This window comes from Bos javanicus, chromosome 10 (genome assembly GCF_032452875.1).
Source record: "Bos javanicus breed banteng chromosome 10, ARS-OSU_banteng_1.0, whole genome shotgun sequence".
NCBI lineage: Eukaryota > Metazoa > Chordata > Mammalia > Artiodactyla > Bovidae > Bos > Bos javanicus.
The window spans coordinates 47,107,225-47,120,501 of NC_083877.1; the positions used below are offsets into that span (position 1 = coordinate 47,107,225).

At 43.1% G+C, this 13,277-nt stretch overlaps 1 protein-coding gene across 10 annotated transcripts in view; it reads right to left on the bottom strand.

Annotated features, from left to right (window-relative positions):
* TLN2 (talin 2) overlaps nucleotides 1-13,277 on the bottom strand; it is a 495,219-nt gene that overhangs the window by 309,877 nt on the left and 172,065 nt on the right. Inside the window, exon 1 of one of the 10 annotated variants that reach the window (XM_061431109.1) lies at nucleotides 4,541-4,618. The exons of the other annotated variants lie outside the window; for them this stretch is intronic. The gene's annotated coding sequence lies outside the window, so the exon portion shown is untranslated. Of the gene's footprint in view, nucleotides 1-4,540; nucleotides 4,619-13,277 lie in introns of those variants that run through there. 10 annotated transcript variants of the gene reach the window in all.

Below are 13,277 nucleotides of genomic sequence, written 5' to 3' on the forward strand. Positions count from 1 at the left end.
CTTCATATTCCTAGAAGCACCCTTACACCCTCCACCTCAGATCTCCACACCCTGGCGCGTCCTTCCCCCCCCGCCCCCCCCAGGGAAACTGCAAATACAAGGTTTATTAGTCACAGGTCCTGAAAGATAAAGGGGCATGCCTAAGATAAGAGAGAGGAAGTACAGATGTGGGTTCTGTCTTTAAAGGAGTGGAGGGGAAAGGTGACTAGTACTTGAAGGTTCACTCTATATTGGTGAATTTAACACATAGGAGGAACTAGTGTGCAGGAAGAGAAAAATGGGGTCACTCAGGCAGTCAGTTACCTAGGTTACCCAGGACTCTCTAAAAGGTGACCTTAGTGGAAGGAGTAGCCTAGTTTTTGTCTGATTGTTTAGCTGGTAACTGTTATGCAACCAGTAATAGATTCATCTGAGATGCTGAGATGGATGTCTTTGAAACAGATGCCTCAGCAATTGAAACCTAATGTCAGCCACTTACACTGTAACTTTTTAAATGCAAAGACATTCCCCCAGTTTCTTAAGGAGAAACTAACTCCCCCAACGAAAGAAGGGCCTTTTTCTGTCTATTAAGATGCTTAGAGATCTGGTCAAAGTGTTCTCCCTCTTACAATAATCCTTTTTTTCTTTTTTTTTGGTGTGGTCTTCCTGTCTCCCACTGGGATGCAGGTTCCAAGAGGCCACATGTTTATTACTCTGCATAAAGAAGGCTGAGCACAGAATTGATGCTTTCAAATCATGGTACTGGAGAAGACTCTTGAGAGTCCCTTGGACTGCAAGGAGCTCAAACCAGTCAATCCTAAAAGAAATCAACCATGAATATTCACTGGAAGAACTGATGCTAAAGCTGAGGCTCCAAATACTTCGGCACTTGATGCAAAGAATCGACTCATTGGAAAAGACTGTGATGCTGAGAAGGATGGAAGGCAAAAGGAGAAGGGAGCTACAGAGGATAAGATGGTTGGATGACATCACCAACTCAATGGACATGAATGTGAGCAAGCTCTGAGAGATGGTGAAGAACAGGGGAGCCTGGCATGCTACAGCCCACGGCGTTATAAGGAGTCGGACACAATTTAGTAACTGAACAACAAAAACTAGCATAGCAAGGGTAATCAAAAGAGGTCCAAGTTCATTCGGGATTAATATACAGCTATGTAAGGAATTTAAAGGTGCAACTGTTGCCAGAAAGTGCCCCTCCAGCAATCCAGAAGCACTTCATTAACAAGTGGTATGTTAATTGTTGCTCACATACCCCTGGGCACAGATTCCCCTGAAATTCTCTACTGAGCAATAATGTCTTAAATTTGGGGCCGATCATATTTCAAAAAGCTCTTTGAGGCGTGTCATCTGTCAGCCTAAAGCAATTTATTGTGAAGATACTTTAATGCTTTCAAATTTTCCTTAGAATTCTAAGTTAGGTGACTTCTTGCTATTCCAAACTAATGAAAATTTTTACTGCACCAAAAGAATATTATGAACACTTCTCAAAATGATATTTATGAACTTTCTTCACCATGGCAAGTCAAGGGGAAGTTTGTGCCCTGAGTGTTAGCAGGGACCTCACCCAATGCATACCTGCAGTGTTTTAACACTTATTAGCAGCCTGTCTGGGGTTGCTGCTGAAGCTCTAGTAAGCAGACACACACCAATTAGCAGGTCAGACAGGCACCTCTGCTGTATAAGGCTAACTGCACAGGTGACGAGGGGATATTTATAAGCAATTCTGAGCACATATGTGTCAGTGGGAAAAATGCAGCATCTTATATAGTTTGAGAAATTAACATGCTCAGGAAAAACAACATCCAAGTGTGATTTGTAAGAAAATCTATAAGGCATATAATCCAGGATGGGGCCAACCTAGGCAAAACCTGAAGTGGTCACAGAAGTTTCTCATCTAGGTCTGAAATCTTCAGAGATTAAAGTGGGTGGGTGGGAGTAGTTTGCCATCATGGGAAATAGCCAATCCAATCATCTTTGCTTTTACTGTGAGACCAGACTCTCAACCCCACAATAAAGCCAGAAAGCTGGGCTGCCTGATTCCTACTAGAATGTGACTTCCACTGAGTCTACAGGACTTTCCCCTAGTGGGGAAAAGTCCACCAAGCAAACCTCTTAAGACGCAGGTCTCCGTCACCATCATGCTTCCTACAAGTCAAGTGGCTACAGTTCTGAGGCCCTCAGACTCCCTTCCTCACCGGTGAAATAGGACAGGACCTGTTTACAGCTTCAACCTCTGACAGTATTAGGGTGTGTGCAATCATTTAAAAAATTCTAACACCATCACTGAAGATGTGTATATTGTTTTTTTTTTTTTTAATGTTCCCTACGAACTAATTTATTGGCTCAAGAAGTAGGAATTGCCTGCATGGCACTTGGTTAGGTGATAGGAACCTAGGAGAGGTCATGCCAGGCCTCTGCTATAGAGCTGTCCTCCCAATCCAGGGGAGGAAAGACCCAAATACAAAGGACTAGGACATAATGAGGTACACAGTGGCAGGGCTGTGGGGTTCATCCAGAGTGTTCTGGGGGTAGACTGGTAGGGGAACCAGAAGGAACCTTTTCATAAGGAGCTTCCCATGGGAGCTAGGTGGAGCTGGCTCTGGAAAACGACCAGGGCCACGGCAATTGGGTATCATGTGCAAGAGGGGGCAGAAAGCCATGATGTTTCAGAAGGGACATTTCAGGAAGGCCAACCCAGGGGCAGACAGAGGGAGGAGCAGTCAGAGAGCTGGGCACCACCATCTCCGTGACTGCATTTCACCCTCACTATTCTGCAGTGACCATCACAAACCAGAAGTTAAAAATGAGGACTGCTCCAAAGGATACACACACCTCAATGTTCATGGTAGCACTACTCATGATAGCCAAGATACAGAAGCAACCTAAATGTTCATCAACAGAAGAATGGATAAAGATGGGGTACATATAGGATACACGCACCTCAATGTTCATACCAGCACTATTCACAATAGCCAAGACACGGAAGCAACCTAAATGTCCATCGACAGAAGAATGAATAAAGATGTGGCACATACATACAATGGAGGATCAGTCAGCTATTAAAAAAGAAAGAAATGATGCCATTTGCAGCAACATGGATGGACTTAGAGGGAGTCTCAGGTAGCTCAGCAGTACAGAATCCACCTGTCAGGGCAGGAGATGCAGGTTTGATCCCTGGGTCAGGAAGATCCCCTGGAGGAAGAAATGGCAACCCACTCCAGGGTTCTTGCCTGGAAAATCTCATGGACAGAGAAGCTTGGTGGGCTACAGTCTGTGGGGTCACAAAGAATCAGACACAACTGAGCAACTGACCACTCCCACAGGGATGGACCCAGAGACTGTCATCCTGAGAACTAAGACAAAGAGAAATATCATATAATATTTCTTATATCCAGAATCTAAAAAGACATGATATAAATGAACTTACAAAACAGAAAGAGACTCACAAACTAAGAGAAAGAACTTACGGTTGCCAGGTACGGGAAGGATGAGAAGAAGGGATAGTTAGGGAGTTTGGGATCGATGTGTACACACTGCTATATTTAAGCTGGATTACCAACAAGGACCTACTGTGTAACACAAGGAACCCTGCTCATTGTTATGTGCCAGCCTGGATAGGAGTTTGGGGGGAATGGATCCATGTATATGGATGGCTAAGTCCATCTGTTGTCCACCTGAAACCATCATAACATTATTAATCAGCTATACCCCAATACAAAAAAAGTTAAAAAAAAGAAAAAAAAAGTCCTGCAACCCAGACATTGGGACTCAGGCAACTGTCTCAGCAACCCCTTGCTGCATAGTTACCACACTCCTGGCACATGTAAGTTACAAGAGATAAGACAGATGGGTAAAAACAAACCAAAGTGGTTTCAATAAAAACACTATTTTAAGATCAGAAGTTGTCAAGGGTATCACAGAAACATATTTATGTAATATGGGCTTAAATTGGCTCTAGAGAAAAATAAAATGAGAACATATCATTAGGAGACCAAATGCATCCAAACCACTAGGATGCAGCAGGAATCACCAAACTGAAGATTCATAAAACACTGTCCTCAGCATCTAACAGAGGGGTGGGGACTGGGGGGTCAGCACAGGAAGGAGGAGTAGGGGGAGGCTTCTCAAGGGAGAGGATGTTTAAATCTGCAGATTGAGAAGAGAGGAGAAGAAAGGGGGAAGGGGTGGTGGGATACTGCAAACAGGAAGTTCTTGAGAGGGGATAGGAACCTGGCCCAATAGGAAAACCACAAGCCAGAGGGTTGGGAATATTCTAGAACATGAGGCAGCTGATCTGCAGACTGAGGACAGCAGCAGGCCACTGGACCTGAGCACAGAGAATGGCACCCTTTTGCAAGAAAAGAGACTTTTTTATATAAACATTTTCCTCCACCCCATACAAAGTGTTTGGCTCACTGGTGCTTGGAGATGGAGGCAGTTGTCCCTGGAATATCAGAAGCCTGTGTGCACTTTCTGCAGGAGAGGGTGGGGCATTCAGCCACAGGACTCCCTGGAGGACTGTGACGTAAGGTAAACTCACCTGGAAAATGGTCCCCTGGCAGAGACCCTAAGGAGGGCCTCTGAATGACTCCGCACAATGCTCTCTCTGGCTCCTCTGGTGAACGCATTAGCTGTTCAGGAGAGGGCTTAAGGAAACACAGACACACCCGCTCAGGAGGGGCCCGGTGGGGCGGGTCACATTCCTTTGAAAACAGGGCCCTGCTGTAATTTGTGCAATCAGACCAGAGATTGGACGGCCCAGCTTGGCTTCCCATTTACTACAATATCTCGCTCCTGCTCAGGAAACCCCACCCGGGCTTTTGTTTGGAATTTTTGTTCCTTGATTAGGTGTAAGCCCTGTTATTCCCGCCACTCCAAAGTAGCACAGGGGTCTGATGGAGCCGCAATGCACAGCACAGGCAGAAACCCACTTCTGTGAATCAGGCAAGCGCATTCTTTTCTTCTCAGTCGTTTTAGAATGATGATTTCTTTTTCATTCACTACTCGAGAGAGGAAGGTGGAAAAAAAAAAAAGAGAGAGGAAGGTGGGAGAAGCAGGGACATTTTGTGCAACTGGAAAGGCAAATCAGTTTTATTCTCGATTTAGAACCACGCGAGCCCAAGGGACACTCCTGGGCTGTACGCAGAGCCTCTCATTGCCTCCTGACCTGGAGGCCTGGTACATCTCTGCATTCAGCTAGTGAGAGGGGATGAAGGAGACTAAGCCCTATCTGTGCATCACATCTTTGCAAAGTCTGCAAAGTCTTCCTCCTGGCAGGAATGGCAGAGCTGCACTGTAATGCTATCTGACCGCCTTCCTTATGCAGTTCAGCTGGGATCCAACCCCTAGGGCAGGCTGAAGAGCAGGGCAGGGTCAAGGGCCAGTAGGAAGATAGATTCCAGAATGATTGACATTTCTTACAAGGAAAGACAGAATTTATAGGTAAATTTCATTTCAAAGCAGCAAATATTAGAATTGGCAAAAAGAATAAATCATTTCATTAGTTAGTAAGTACTCAAGCAACGTAGGAAGGCCTATCCTGTGGTTTGTCCAACCTCAAGTACCATAGGCCTACCTAACCTCCTGCCCTTCCAACAAAGCCTTCTGGGGCAGGGGTGGAGGTCTGAACCTAAGGCAGCTAATCCATCATCAGGTCAGGGACGTAACATTTAGGTGATCTGGCTCTAACAAGCCAATTTTGGCCTAGACTATCCCCCAGTCATTCTGATGGAACCCTAGCAGGGAGGTTGGAAGGTTAGAAGTCAGAAAAGCCAGGACTGGACCTTGCAAGTTCAAGTGCATGAAAAGAGGATCAAGGACACCTCAAGCTAGGCTCAGAGATGAGGGAGCCCAGAAGAGCACCTTGAGTGTCTCAGCCCAACTCCCCTGAGCCCTGGACATCCTATTCTTCCCATCCTGTGAAGTCCAAGACGACACATGGAAACCTTCCCCGCTGACCAAACTGATGTGAACGGGTTTCTCCCACAACCAAAGGCCCTTGCCTGAAATATTTGCCCAATGTGTGTACAGTGCTATTTCAGAGCTAAGACAAAATCTCTTACTGGAAAAACTGCAGAATGTGGCAGCATAGCTGCAAGAAAATGCTAGTGAGATAATACACAAAGTCTGGCTCAGAAATGGGCAGCACAGCTCACTCTGGGTCAGATTTGCCAGAGAGCACTCCTTAGGAGAGAAAGGACTCCACCTTGCCCAGGAAGAACAGGAAGGGTATATCTGAACATGGAGGACAAAGTTGATAATCCCTCTGTGAACAGGACTTCATTCTAATTCCTTTGGGCTGCAGCCACATCCGCTGGCCTCAGTCGCTTAGACTGTAGCCCACGCAAAACGGGGAGAGGTTCTGCTGGCGAGCTCTCCTGCCCTGATTTTTGGTGATCCTAGTGAAATATAGCAATCCCCCGGGGTAGGCTACTTAGTGCTCTCCGGTTAACAACTGGCCTACAGGCTGAAAAGTAAGAGGCAGGTCAGGCTGCTGGGGAATCCTGCCTCTAAACTCCTCCCAACCTGGCTTCTGGTTCACATCATGAGCAGAAGGGCAAGGGGATGTTCATTCATAGCAGTCCAAGTGGAATCAGGAACTACATCCTGAACTTGTCAGAGGTATTCAGGGATGAGGATGAGAGTGGAGATAGAAAACAAACAAAGATGCCATAGCACATCCTTAAGCAGCTTATCATTTATCAGGAAATATGACTTGTACACAGCTGACCCAATCACAAGCATGCACACACTAACTGCTCACACTAAGCGCACACACCAGATCAGATCAGATCAGATTAGGTCAGTCGCTCAGTCGTGTCCGACTCTTTGCGACCCTATGAATCACAGCACGCCAGGCCTCCCTGTCCATCACCAACTCCCAGAGTTCACTGAGACTCACGTCCATCAAGTCAGTGATGCCATCCAGCCATCTCATCCTCTGTCGTCCCCTTCTCCTCTTACCCCCAATCCCTCCCAGCATCAGAGTCTTTTCCAATGAGTCAACTCTTCACATGAGGTGGCCAAAGTACTGGAGTTTCAGCTTTAGCATCATTCCTTCCAAAGAAATCCCAGGGCTGATCTCCTTCAGAATGGACTGGTTGGATCTCCTTGCAGTCCAAGGGACTCTCAAGAGTCTTCTCCAACACCACACTTCAAAAGCATCAATTCTTCGGCGCTCAGCCTTCTTCACAGTGCAACTCTCACATCCATACATGACCACAGGAAAAACCATAGCCTTGACTAGACGAACCTTTGTTGGCAAAGTAATGTCTCTGCTTTTGAATATGCTATCTAGGTTGGTCATAACTTTCCTTCCAAGGAGTAAGTGTCTTTTAATTTCATGGCTGCAGTCACCATCTGTAGTGATTTTGGAGCCCAGAAAAATAAAGTCTGACACTGTTTCCACTGTTTCCCCATCTATTTCCCATGAAGTGATGGGACCGGATGCCATGATCTTCGTTTTCTGAATGTTGAGCTTTAAGCCAACTTTTTCACTCTCCACTTTCACTTTCATCAAGAGGCTTTTGAGTTCCTCTTCGCTTTCTGCCATAAGGGTGGTGTCATCTGCATATCTGAGGTTATTGATATTTCTCCTGGCAATCTTGATTCCAGCTTGTGCTTCTTCCAGTCCAGCATTTCTCATGATGTACTCTGCATATAAGTTAAATAAACAGGGTGACAATATACAGCCTTGACGTACTCCTTTTCCTATTTGGAACCGGTCTGTTGTTCCATGTCCAGTTCTAACTGTTGCTTCCTGACTTGCATACAATTTTCTCAAGAGGCAGATTAGGTGGTCTGGTATTCCCATCTCTTTCAGAATTTTCCACAGTTTATTGTGATCCACACAGTCAAAGGCTTTGGCATAGTCAAGAAAGCAGAAACAGATATTTTTCTGGAACTCTCTTGCTTTTTCCATGATCCAGCGGATGTTGGCAATTTGATCTCTGGTTCCTCTGCCTTTTCTAAAACCAGCTTGAACATCAGGAAGTTCACGGTTCACATATTGCTGAAGCCTGGCTTGGAGAATTTTGAGCATGACTTTACTAGCGTGTGAGATGAGTGCAATTGTGCGGTAGTTTGAGCATTCTTTGGCATTGCCCTTCTTTGGGATTGGAATGAAAACTGACCTTTTCCAGTCCTGTGGCCACTGATGAGTTTTCCAAATTTGCTGGCATATTGAGTGCAGCACTTTCACAGCATCATCTTTCAGGATTTGGAATAGCTCAACTGGAATTCTATCACCTCCACTAGCTTTGTTTGTAGTGATGCTTTCTAAGGCCCACTTGACTTCACATTCCAGGATGTCTGGCTCTAGGTCAGTGATCACACCATCGTGATTATCTGGGTCGTGAAGATCTTTTTTGTACAGTTCTTCTGTGTATTCTTGCCATCTCTTCTTAATATCTTCTGCTTCTGTAAAGCGCACACACCAACTCCTCATAAAATAGATGAGGAAATCACTTCTAAATCCTGAATTCAAGGGAATTTTCATTAAGAAGTACAACTGAGTTGCAATATAAAATATTGTAGTTACATAGGCAGGATCAGTATTACCGTCAAAACATGATTTAAATGAGTAAAATGAATGACAATGATGGCTTTCAAGTTTTGTGTTTTTTTTTTTTAAAGCAGCCAAGTGTTTTCTTTAAATGTAACTTTACTCAGAAGCCAATAAGCAAAGTAGATTCATAAAAGCAGAGCTTCTGTGGTTGAATGGGGGCACAAGACCTGGAGCTCATTTTCTGTAGGCTGCTCATGGGCCACCATAGCTGGAAAACACTTCCTGTAACATATTGGGGCTGATGTCTTTCAGGCACACGTGGTAATTTTAAACTCACCTAGTGGAAGTGTACCCAGGCAGCTGAATATACTTGCAAAAAAAAGGTGATTGTGTACAAGGTAAAGACTGAGATTTTTATTTTACCTGAGCCTGTGGTTTTAATTTTAACTCTGCCAGTCTACCTCTGACAACCCAGAAACTTATCCCTCATCTCAGGGAAGGGCTAGAGTCCTAAGCTAACACACTAGACACCTTGTATGTCACTATCTGCCTCTTACACATCTGCTTCTTAAGTCTAAACTCACTCTGCTCCTGCGCAACCTCCAAAGTCCCTCTGAATCTAACCTTCAGTAAAGATTTTCTGAATTTCAACCCTTCCAGTTTATTCTCGGGGCACACTGATAATGTGGCTCTGAAACCGTTTACCTTAGTCTGAGACTTGACTTCACGTGCTGGGACGCAAACCCAGCCAAAACCCTGCCTGGGACTCGAACCCCAGTCTCTGGGACTCAAACCTAGCCAAAACCCACAGTCTTCCAGCTGAAGTCACACGCCTGGTTTTAGAAGCTAGTAAAACTCAGGTTCTTGACATCTCGTGGCAGAAAGAATTCAGTGAAAGACTAAGTGATAGGTAAGAAGTGGATTTATTTAGAGAGAAACACACTCCACAGACAAGAGTGTGGTCCTTCACAGAGGGAGAGTACAGCCTCGAAATGTGGTGTGGTTAGTTTTTATGGGCTGGGTAATTTCATAGGCTAAAGTGTGGGAGGATTATTTCAACTATTTGGGGAAACAGGTGGAGAGATTTCCAGGAATTGGCCATCACCCACTTTTTGGTCTTTGATGGTCAGCCTTGGAGCTGTCATGGCACCTCTGGTTGTGTTGTTTAGCTTGCTGCTGTGCTACGATGATCATATATTGAGGATCAAGGTCTAGTCGAAGGTAACTTGTCGGCCACCTTGGACCCACTTGAGTCTAATCAGTTTAAGTTGTGTCCTTGGACTATGTCATGGCTTCCCTGGTGGCTCAGATGGTAAAGCATCTGCCTGCAATTCGGGAGACCTAGGTTTGACTCCTGGGTCAGGAAGATCCCCTGGAGAAGGAAATGGCAATCCACTCCAGCACTCTTCCCTGGAAAATCCCATGGACGGAGGAGCCTGATAGGCTACAGTCAGTGGGGTCGCAAAGAGTCGGACACGACTAAGCGACTTCACTTCTTCACTTGGGCTATGTCATTCCTTCAAAGGTTGTGCCCCGTCCCCTTCCCTCCTGCTTCAGCTCCATCTGCTTAAGGAGAATATGACTATTATATCCCAAGATTTCACCCCAACCTGTGTCTATGCCCCCTCTGGCTAGACCCCCTCTACTGAACCTATGCTCTCCAAAAAATCTGATCATCAGGCTCATGTAAGTCAGCCTGGCCCAAAGCATGTTCCTAGGATTGCTCCAGAGATCCTGAGGACCAGAAAGTCCTCAGAGGCTTCAGCAGCCTCCTATATGCTGTGAATTCCTTACAGGAGAATCAAGAAGGAGCACCTCAATGCATAAGAAACATTTCATGTGTATGGCATATCCCACATCACTGCCATGTCCTTTGGGAAACATCAGTGACTTAAACATTTCCTCCAATTATAGTCAATTTGATATTTTCTTATAAATACTTTCCTATAAAGATAACTAAATCAGAAATATGTGGAAATGAGCCAACAAATGGTAAATTACAAGTAATGTCCCATTAAAATGATGAAGATGACAAGGATGCATGCTATTTCTACTCAATATTTTACTTCACCCTCTAACTAATGCAGAGAAATGAAGTAAGATAAAAATACTAGGAAGGAAGCAGGATATCTTCATATTTTTTGCTAATGAAATGCCTGTCTGCCTAGAATCTAGTCAATTATAGATGGCCAGATACAGTAACCATTTAGAAAATGCCATTTTAAAAAATTCCAATCATTATCAAGAAGGGGAGAAAGGGAGGGAAGGAAACGGGGGGGGGGGGGGAACCTAGAAATAAACTTACCTATAAATATAACACATCAATCTTATCTTAAATTTTATTGAAGGACAGTAAAAGAAGATACAATAATGGAGATAACTACCGTTTCCCAGATGAAATAACTCAATATTGTTAAGACAGCCATTATCTCTCTCCCAGTTTAAAAAAATCAGTGTGACCCAACCAACATAGCAACAGGATATTCTATAGAACTTAAAGCTGATTCTAAAGTTTAATTGGAATAGAAAAAGCTTCAGAATGACTATGTTTTTAAAAAAGAAGGGAAAACTATCCTGACAAAACTCAACATGCTGTAAAGCTACAGTAACTAAAACGGTGTGATATCATCACACAAATAATGAACAGGATACAGGACACAAGAAACAAATGCATAGATATCAAGGCGACAACAAACCTACCATTTAAAGGAAAAACAACAAACTATTTGACACACTATATTAGGAAAATAAATAGTCATGTAACAAAAATGAAGTTACAAGCCTACCACTGTCAGACACAAAAACAAATTCCAGGCAGGTAAGAGGCACAGATGTAAAAAATTATAGAGCCAGAAAAAAAAGTGAAGGCACTCATTTATGTATTTACAAAGCCCATGAAACAAAGAAAAACTTACAGATGTGGCAACACTACAGTTAAACCTTCTACATTGTATAAACAAAGCCAAAGACATGCAAAAAAGAGACGTTATCTGCAATCGATATTTTGAGGAAGGCAACACGATTAGCTTGATCTATTACTTTTTACTCTCAAACTTCTTATCATGGTTAAGTATTTAACATTTGAGAACTCAAATATTGTTAATAATACATATTTAAATTTTTTTAACCAAAAAAGTTAATATGAAGGAACACTTCAAGTAAACCCTTTCATAAATATTCACAAATTAAAAATTAGTACAGTAGAAAAAAACTTGTTTGCTATTTGTCAGGAATAAAAATAAGATGACTGTGGGCAATTATCTAAAATATTTTCCTTTAAACATTGTCCTTAGTGCCTCTCCCATAGATATTCTGGAAGAGAAACTATGCACTCAAGCGGGTGTGCCTCTTGATTTTTATGATTATCTGAATGCCTGCACGAGTAAACAAACAATCATCCCATAAGTAAACTAAGAATCTCCTAGGGAAGAGACCCTGTAACTCCCAACCTGTGGGAGGGATGTTCTCTTTTCTTTTCAAAAGGGATAGATTTTATAAAACTAAAGAGTTCTGTGAATTTTTCATAGCAAATGCATTGTAAAAAATAAAAATTGTTTTAATCCATATTTCTGCCAAATCCTTAAGTTTTCTCCACATCTACAAAGAGACCTACTGGAGTCTTGTTCAAGTGCTGAATTTGGAATCAAGGTGCAAAGTTATCGTGTAAAAGACACTCCCATATTGCAAAGTAGAATCTTATGCCCTGCAAAACAGAATCTTCTCGGCCTTTTTCGCTGTGAGGTGAGGAAATTCACACTCAGCCAGTGGCATGACCTTATCTTTTCCATTCTTTTCAGAAACCAGCCCTTCTTGGTAAAGTCATACTTATTATTTTACCATTTTCTAATAGTCAACTGGTAACGTTGCCTATGTGCTCACTCAGTTGTGTCAGACTCTTTGCAACCCCGTGGACTGTAGCTCATCAGGCTCCTCTGTCCATGAGATTTTTCAGGCAAGAATACTGGAGTGGGTTGCCATTTCCTCCTCCAGGGATCTTCCCAAACCAGAGATTGAACCCACATCTCCTGCGTTACAGGTAGATTCTTAACCACTGAGCCACGGGGGAAGCCCCACAGGGAACCCTAAGTGGGTACAATTTCCCTGTCCTAGAAACAGCATATATCATTTATTTCAAAGGTCTTTCCATCAATCAATGCTACTAATGTGTTAAGTCTTTCTTTCCCAGGAGCATTTTTGTTATCTCACTTTAAATCATCCTAGGTGAAAACTATAGTTTTCTGATAGAAATTAGGCTTAAAATTCTATCAAATGTTCATATCTAGTATCCACAGCTGGTACAAAGAAGTCTCACTTCCTCACCCTAGATCAGGGAGTTCTTATCTACAGGATTCCCAGTCACTCCAAGTAGTCTCTGTGGCCATGAAACTCATAAGTGAGCATCAGATGTCTTTTTTCCTCTAGTCATGGTGAGGGGAGGGGTTACAGAATCATTTTGACATAAAAGTGTTCCTCACATTGTAATCATTCCACGAACATCTGTGTACTAATTAATATTATGCATTTTGCCTGATCCTGGGCAATGTTTACCCACTGGCATCCACTGATTACTTTTCTATCAGGAAATTCAATTCTCTGAAATCCTCCATCAAGCCTAGTGATTAAAAAAAAAAATCATAAAATTCCAAGACTGAATCTATGTTGTGTTCTGTAGCTTAGGCTACTGGCAAAAAAATAAATACAAATTAGATTAAAAGACATTTATCACAAGCTCATTGCTTAGCACAAAATTAAACTATCACTATTAAATAGA